This window comes from Orcinus orca, chromosome 1 (assembly GCF_937001465.1).
Source record: "Orcinus orca chromosome 1, mOrcOrc1.1, whole genome shotgun sequence".
Taxonomy (NCBI): domain Eukaryota; kingdom Metazoa; phylum Chordata; class Mammalia; order Artiodactyla; family Delphinidae; genus Orcinus; species Orcinus orca.
The window spans coordinates 96035913-96045279 of record NC_064559.1 but is presented as its reverse complement, the minus strand read 5'-3'; positions in this window follow the sequence as shown (position 1 = coordinate 96045279).

Genomic DNA, 9367 nt, shown 5'->3' with positions numbered 1-9367 from the left:
TATTTGACCCAAATGAATGGATTCCACACCCTTGTGGTCTAAGAAATTTCAGGTCCATCCCTCTTGTATCTAAATGAATTATTTCCCCACCCAGGACAATTTGGAGACCCATAAAGTAGCCACAGTCCCTGATACAGCATATTAGTAGCTATTTCCAATTGGGGACATTTCTGATTCTCAACATGGAGATGACAATAAAAACACTGCTCTCCTCAATCTCTGAACTCTTGTCTTGGAAGTAGTTACCCTCCCCAAAGGATCAGCATGGGGAAATGGAGTCGGCTAAATACCAGAAATTGTATATGACACTTGATCATATTGGAGCCCTGTGAGCCCTGTTTATTTTACTACCTGCATTTCCGAACTGAAACTCAGGGTCAGACTTGCCTGAGGTCATGCTTCAGCTCCAGTCAACCCCAGTTTTCACTCAGCTCTTCCCCCAATGTGGACTACAGTAAATACTTGGACTAGAAGATAAGATGAGACAGGAGTAGAATGAGCAAGGTTGAAGTGGAGTTAACTAAGAAAAACTTTAAAGTGAACCATGAAAAAGAAGCTGAGGAGGAGTAGGCGGAGTCAAATGACAGAACAGGGTAAGGGATGGAAGTCGAGGTCATGGGATTTGCTCAGACTGATTCCTCTGAGGATTTTTCAAAAAGGTTGTTGCCCAGTGGGTTTTGTTTTTGTTTTTTTCTCTTGATCTTTTTTTATTTTAATTTTTGAATTTTATATTACTTATTTTTTTATACAGCAGGTTCTAATTAGTTATCCATTTTATATATATTAGTGTATACATGTCTATCCCAATCTCCCAATTCATCACACGACCACCAGCACCACCCCACCGCTTTCCCCCCTTGGTGTCCATAGGTTTGTTGTCTACATCTCTGTCTCAATTTCTGCCCTGCAAGCCATTTCATCTGTACCATTTTTGTAGGTTCCACATATATGTGTTAATATACAATATTTGTTTTTCTCTTTCTGACTAACTTCACTCTGTATGACAGTCTCTAGATCTAGCCACGTCTCTACAAATGACTGAATTTTGTTCCTTTTTATGGCTGAGTAATATTCCATTGTATATATGTACCACATCTTCTTTATCCATTTGTCCGTCAATGGGCATTTAAGTTGTTTCCATGACCTGGCTATTGTAAATAGTGCTGCTATGAACATAGGGGTGCTTGTGTCTTTCTGAATTATGGTTTTTTCTGGGTATATGCCCAGTACTGGGATTGCTGGGTCATATGGTAATTCTATTTTTATTTTTAGTTTTTTAAGGAACTTCCATACTGTTCTCCCTAGTGGCTGTATCAGTTTACATTCCCACCAACAGTGCAAGAGGGCTAACTTTTCTCCACACCCTCTCCAGTATTTTTAGTTTGTAGATTTTCTGATGATACCCATTCTAAATGGTGTGAGGTGGTACCTCATTATACTTTTGATTTGCATTTCTCTAATAATTAGTGATGTTGAGCAGCTTTTCATGTGCTTCTTGGCCATCTGTATGTCTCCTTTGGAGAACTGTCTACTTATGTCTTCTGCCCATTTTTGGATTGGGTTGTTTGGTTTTTTAATATTGAGCTGCATGAGCTGTTTATATATTTGGGAGATTAATCCTTTGTCAGTTACTTCATTTGCAAATATTTTCTCTCATTCTCAGGGTTGTCTTTTCATCTTGTTTATGGTTTCCTTTGTTGTGCAAAAGCTTTGAAGTTTCATTACATCCCATTTGTTTATTTTTGTTTTTATTTCCATTTCTCTAGCAGGTGTGTCAAAAAGAATCTTGCTGTGATGTATGTCATAGAGTGTTCTGCCTATGTTTTCCCCTAAGAGTTTGATAGTGTCTGGCCTTACATTTAGGTCTTTAATCCATTTTGAGTTTATCTTTGTGTATGGTGTTAGGGAGTGTTCTAATTTCATTCTTTTACATGTAGCTGTCCAGTTTTCCTAACACCACTTATTGAAGAGACTATATTTTCTCCATTGAATATCCTTGGCTCCTTTGTCATAGATTACTTGACATAAGTACATGGGTTCATTTCTGGGCTTTCTATCCTGTTCCATTGATCTACATTTCTCTTTTTGTGCCACTACCATATTGTCTTGACTACTGTATCTTTGTAATATAGTCTGAAGTCAGAAAGTCTGATTCCTCCAGCTCCGTTTTTTTCCCTCATGACTGCTTTTGCTATTCGGGGTCTTTTGTGTCTCCATACAAATTTTAAGATTTTTTGTTCTAGTTCCATAAAAACTGCCATCGATAATTTGATAGGGATTGCAGTGAATCTGCAGATTGCTTTGGGTAGTAGACTCATTTTCACAATTTTGATTCTTCCAATCCAAGAACATGGTATATTTCTCCATCTGTTGGTATGATTTTTAATTTCTTTCATCACTGTCTTATACTTTTCTGCATACAGGTCTTTTGTCTCCTTAAGTAGGTTTATTCCTAGATATTTTATTCTTTTTGTTGCAATGGTAAATGGGAGTGTTTCCTTAATTTCTCTTTCTGATCTTTCATTGTTAGTGTAGAGGAATGCAAGAGATTTCTGTGCATTAATTTTGTATCCTGCTAATTTACCAAATTCATTGATTATCTCTAGTAATTTTCTGGTGACATCTTTAGGATTCTCTATGTATAGTATCATGACATCTGCAAAGAGTGACAGTTTTATTTCTTCTTTTCCAATTTATATTCCTTTTATTTCTTTTTCATCTCTGATTGCCATGGCTAAGACTTCCAAAACTATGTTGAATAACAGTGGTGAGAGTGGACACCCTTGTCCTGTTCCTGATCTTAGAGGAAACACTTCCAGTTTTTCACCATTGAGAATGATGTTTGCTGTGGGTTTGTCGTATATGCCCTTTATTATGTTGAGGTAGGTTCCCTCTATGCCCACCTTCTGGAGAGTTTTTGTCATAAATCAGTGTTAAATTTTGTCAAAAGCTTTTTCTGCATCTATTGAGATGATCATATGGTTTTGTGGGGGTTTTTTTTACATCTTTATTGAAGTATAATTGCTTTACAATGGTGTGTTAGTTTCTGCTTTATAACAAAGTGAATCAGTTATACATATACATTTGTTCCCATATCTCTTCCCTCTTGCATCTCCTTCCCTCCCACCTTCCCTATCCCACCCCTCTAGGTGGTCACAAAGCACCGAGCTGATCTCCCTGTGTTATGCGGTTGCTTCCCACTAGCTATCTATTTTACGTTTGGTAGTGTATATTTGTCCATGCCACTCTCTCATTTCGTCACAGCTTACCCATCCCCCTCCCCATATCCTCAAGTCCATTCTCCAGTAGGTCTGTGTCTTTATTCCCATCTTACCCCTAGGTTCTTCATGACATTTTTTCCCTTAAATTCCATATATATGTGTTAGCATACAGTATTTGTCTTTCACTTTCTGACTTACTTCACTCTGTATGACAGACTCTAGGTCCATCCACCTCATTACAAATAGCTCACTTTCATTTCTTCTTATGGCTGAGTAATATTCCATTGTATATAAGTGCCAAATCTTCTTTATCTATTCATCCGATGATAGACACTTAGGTTGTTTCCATCTCCTGGCTATTGTAAAAAGTGCTGCAATGAACATTTTTGGTACATGACTCTTTTTGAATTATGGTTTTCTCAGGGTATATGCCCAGTAGTGGGATTGCTGGGTCAGATGGTAGTTCTATGTGTAGATTTTAAGAAACATCCATACTGTTCTCCATAGTGGCTATACCAACTCACGTTCCCACCAGCAGTGCAAGAGTGTTCCCTTTTCTCCACACCCTCTCCAGCATTTATTGTTTCTAGAGTTTTTGATGATATGGCCATTCTGACTGGTATGAGATGATATCTCACTGTAGTTTTGATTTGCATTTCTCTAATGATTAATGATGTTGAGCATTCCTTCATGTGTTTGTTGGCAGTCTGTATATCTTCTTCGGAGAAATGTCTATTTAGGTCTTCTGCCCATTTTTGGATTGGGTTGTTTGTTTTTTTGTTATTGAGCTGCATGAGCTGCTTGTAAATTTTGGAGATTAATCCTTTGTCAGTTGCTTCATTTGCAAATATTTTCTCCCATTCTGAGGGGTGTCTTTTCGTCTTGTTTATGGTTTCCTTTGCTGTACAAAAGCTTTGAAGTTTCATTACATCCCATTTGTTTATTTTTGTTTTTATTTCCATTTCTCTAGGAGGTGGGTCAAACAGGATCTTGCTGTGATTTATGTCATAGAGTGTTCTGCCTATGTTTTCCTCTAAGAGTTTGATAGTTTCTGGCTTTACATTTAGGTCTTTAATCCATTTTGAGCTTATTTTTGTGTATGGTGTTAGGGAGTGATCTAATCTCATACTTTTACATGTACTTGTCCAGTTTTCCCAGCACCACTTATTGAAGAGGCTGTCCTTTCTCCACTGTACATTCCTGCCACCTTTATCAAAGATAAGGTGACCATATGTGTGTGGGTTTATCTCTGGGCTTTCTATCCTGTTCCATTGATCTATCTTTCTGTTTTTGTGCCAGTACCATACTGTCTTGATTACTGTAGCTTTGTAGTATAGTCTGAAGTCAGGGAGCCTGATTCCTCCAGCTCCTTTTTTCGTTCTCAAGATTGCTTTGGCTATTCGGGGTCTTTTGTGTTTCCATACAAATTGTGAAATTTTTTGTTCTATTTCTGTGAAAAATCCCAGTGGTAGTTTGAAAGGGATTGATTAAATCTGTAGATTGTTTTGGGTATTAGAGTCATTTTCACAATGTTGATTCTTCCAATCCAAGAACATGGTATATCTCTCCATCTATTGGTATCATCTTTAATTTCTTTCATCAGTGTCTTATAATTTTCTGCATACAGATCTTTTATTTCCTTAGGTAGGTTTATTCCTAGATATTTTATTCCGTTTGTTGCAATGGTAAATGGGAGTGTTATCTTGATATCACTTTCAGATTTTTCATCATTAGTGTATAGGAATGCCAGAGATTTCTGTGCATTAGTTTCGTTTCCTGCTACTTTACCAAATTCATTGAATAGCTCTAGTAGTTTTCTGGTAGCATCTTTAGGATTCTCTATGTATAGTATCATGTCATCTGCAGACAGTGACAGCTTTACTTCTTTTCCGATTTGGATTCCTTTTATTTCCTTTTCTTCTCTGATTGCTGTGGCTAAAACTTCCAAAACTATGTTGAATAAGAGTGGTGAGAGTGGACAACCTTGTCTTGTTCCTGATCTTAGTGGAAATGCTTTCAGTTTTCCACCATTGAGGACGATGTTGGCTGTGGGTTTGTCATACATGGCCTTTATTATGTTGAGGAAAGTTCCCTCTATGCCTACTCTCTAGAGGGTTTTTATCATAAATGGGTGTTGAATTTTGTCAAAAGCTTTCTCTGCATCTATTGAGATGACCATATGGTTTTTCTCCTTCAATTTGTTAATATGGTGTATCACATTGATTGATTTGCGCATATTGAAGAATCCTTGCATTCCTGGAATAAATTCCACTTGATCATGTTGTATGATCCTTTTAACGTGCTGTTGGATTCTGTTTGCTTGTATTTTGTTGAGGATTTTTGCATCTATGCTAATCAGTGATATTAGCCTGTAGTTTTCTTTCTTTGTGACATCCTTGTCTGGTTTTGGTATCACAGTAATGGTGGCCTCGTAGAATGAGTTTGGGAGTGTTCCTCCCACTGCTATACTTTGGAAGAGTTTGAGAAGGATAGGTGTTAGCTCTTCTCTAAATTTTTGATAGAATTCGCCTATGAAGCCATCTGGTCCTGGGCTTTTGTTTGTTGGAAGATTTTTTCTTTTTTTTCTTTTTTTTTTTTTTTAACGTGGACCTCTCACTCTTGTGCCTCTCCCGTTTTGGAGCACAGGTTCTGGACGTGCAGCCTCAGCGGCCATGGCTTACGGGCCCAGCCGCTCCACAGCATGTGGAATCCTCCTGGACCGGGGCACGATCAGATGTACCCTGCATCGGCAGGCGGACTCTCAACCACGCGTCACCAGGGAAGACCCTGTTGGAAGATATTTAATCACAGTTTCAATTTCAGTGTTTGTGATTGGTCTGTTCATATTTTCTATTTCTTCCTGATTCACTCTTGGCAGGTTGTGCATTTCTAAGAATTTGTCCTTTTCTTCCAGGTTGTCCATTTCATTGGCATAGAGTTGCTTGTAGTAATATCTCATTATCTTTTGTATTTCTGCAGTGTCAGTTGTTATTTCTCCTTTTCCATTTCTAATTCTATTGATTTGAGTCATTTCCCTTTTTTTCTTGATGAGTCTGACTATTGGTTTATGAATTTTGTTTATCTTCTCAAAGTACCAGCTTTTAGTTGTATTGATCTTTGCTATCATTTCCTTCATTTCTTTTTCATTTATTTCTGATCTGATCTTTATGATTTCTTTCCTTCTGCTAACTTTGGGGTTATTTTGTTCTTCTTTCTCTAATTGATTTAGGTGCAAGTTTAAGTTGTTTATTCGAGATGTTTCCTGTTTCTTAAGGTAGGATTGTACTGCTATAAAATTCCTTGTTAGAACTGCTTTTTCTGTATCCCATAGGTTTTGGGTCATCATGTCTCCATTGTCATTTGTTTCTAGGTATTTTTTTATTTCCTCTTTGATTTCTTCAGTGATCACTTCGTTATTAAGTAGTGTATTGTTTAGCCTCCATGTGTTTGTATATTTTACAGATCTTTTCCTGTAATTGATATCTAGTCTCATAGTGTTGTGGTCGGAAAAGATGCTTGATACAATTTCAATTTTCCTCAATTTACCAAGGCTTGTTTTGTGACCCAAGATATATCTATCCTGGAGAATGTTCCATGAGCACTTGAGAAAAATGTGTATTCTGTTTTTTTTGGATGGACTGTCCTATAAATATCAATTAAGACTATCTTGTTTAATGTATCATTTATAGGTTCTGTTTCCTTATTTATTTTCATTTTGGATGGTCTGTCCATTGGTGAAAGTGGGGTGTTAAAGTCCCCTAATATGAATGTGTTACTGTTGATTTCCCCTTTTATGGCTGTTAGCATTTGCCTTATGTATTGAGGTGTTCCTATGTTGGGTGCATAAATATTTACAATTTTTATATCTTCTTCTTGGATCAATCCCTTGATCATTATGTAGTGTCCTTCTTTGTCTCTTCTAATAGTCTTTATTTGAAAGTCTATTTTGTCTGATATGAGAATTGCTACTCCAGCTTTCATTTGGTTTCCATTTGCATGGAATATCTTTTTCCATCCCCTCAGGTTCAGCCTGTATGTGTCCCTAGGTCTGAAATGGGTCTCTTGTAGACAGAATACATATGGGTCTTGTTTTTGTATCCATTCAGCCAGTCTGTGTCTTTTGGTGGGAGCATTTAATCCATTTACATTTAAGGTAATTATTGATATGTATGTTCCTATTCCCATTTTCTTAATTGTTTTGGGTTTGTTATTGTATGTCTTTTCCTTCTCTTGTGTTTCTTGCCTAGAGAAGTTCCTTTAGCATTTGTTGTAAAGCTGGTTTGGTGGTGCTGAACTCTCTCAGCTTTTGCTTGTCTGTAAAGATTTTAATTTCTCCATAAAATCTGAATGAGATCCTTGCTGGGTAGAGTAATCTTGGTTGTAGGTTTTTCTCCTTCATCACTTTAAATATGTCCTGCCACTCCCTTCTGGTTTGCAGAGTTTCTGATGAAAGATCAGCTGTTAACCTTATGGGGATTCCCTTGTGTGTTATTTGTTGTTTTTCCCTTGCTGCTTTTTTTTTTTTTGCGGTACGCAGACCTCTCACTGTTGTGGCCTCTCCCGTTGCGGAGCACAGGCTCCGGACGCGCAGGCTCAGCGGCCATGGCTCACGGGCCCAGCCGCTCCGCGTTATGTGGGATCTTCCCGGACCGGGGCACGAACCCGCGTCCCCTGCATCGGCAGGCAGACTCTCAACCACTGCGCCACCAGGGAAGCCCTCCCTTGCTGCTTTTAATATGCTTTCTTTGTATTTAATTTTTGACAGTTTGATTAATATGTGTCTTGGCATGTTTCTCCTTGGATTTATCCTGTATGGGACTCTCTGTGCTTTCTGGACTTGATTAACTCTTTCCTTTCCCATATTAGGGAAGTTTTCAACTATAATCTCTTCAAATATTTTCTCAGTCCCTTTATTTTTCTCTTCTTCTTCTGGAACCCCTATAATTCGAATGTTGGTGTGTTTAATGTTGTCCCAGAGATCTCTGAGTCTGTCCTCAGTTCTTTTCACTCTTCTTTCTTTATTCTGCTCTGCAGTAGTTGTTTCCACTATTTTATCTTCCAGGTCACTTATCCGTTCTTCTGCCTCAGTTATTCTGCTGTTGTTCCCTTCTAGAGTATTTTTAATTTCATTTATTGTGTTGTTCATCATTGCTTGTTTCCTGTTTAGTTCTTCTAGGTCCTTGTTAAATGTTTCTTGGATTTTCTCTATTCTATTTCCAAGATTTTGGATCATCTTTACTATCACTATTCTGAATCCTTTTCAGGTAGACTGCCTATTTCCTCTTAATGTGTTAGGTCTGGTGGGTTTTTATCTTGCTCCTTCATCTGCTGTGCGTTTTTCTGTCTTCTCATTTTGCTTATCTTACTGTGTTTGGGTTCTCCTTTTCGCAGGCTGCAGGTTCGTAGTTCCCATTGTTTTTGGTGTCTGTCCCCAGTGGCTAAATTTGGTTCAGTGGGTTGTGTAGGTTTCCTGGTGGAGGGGACTAGTGCCTGTGTTCTAGTGGATGAGGCTGGATCTTGTCTTTCTGGTGGGCAGGTCCACATCTGGTGGTGTGTTTTGGGGGTGTCTGTGGACTTATTTTGATTTTAGGCAGCTACTCTACTAATGGGTGGGGTTGTGTTCCTCTCTTGCTAGTTTTTTGGCATAGGTTTCCAGCACTGTAGCTTGCTGGTCATTGAGTGAAGCTGCGTGTTGGTGTTGATATGGAGATCTCTTTTCACCGTTTGATATTACGTGGAGCTGGGAGGTCTCTTGTGGACCAGTGTCCTGAAGTTGCCTCTCCCACCTCAGAGGCACAGCACTGACTCCTGGCTGCAGCACCAAGAGCCTTTCATCCACATGGCTCAGAATAAAAGGGAGAAGAAGTAGGGAGAAAGAAAGAAAGAAAGAAAGAAAGAAAGAAAGAAAGAAAGAAAGAAAGAAAGAAAGAAAGAAAGAAAGAAAGAAAGAAAGAAAGAAAGAGGATAAAATAAAGTAAGATAAAATAAAATACAGTTATTAAAATAGAAAATAATTATTAAGAAAAAAAATTTTTAAGTAAAAGAAAACAAACCAAAAAATGAATGGACAGAACCCTAGGACAAATGGTGAAAGCAAAGCTGTACAGACAAAATCTCACACAGAAGCATACACATACACACTCACA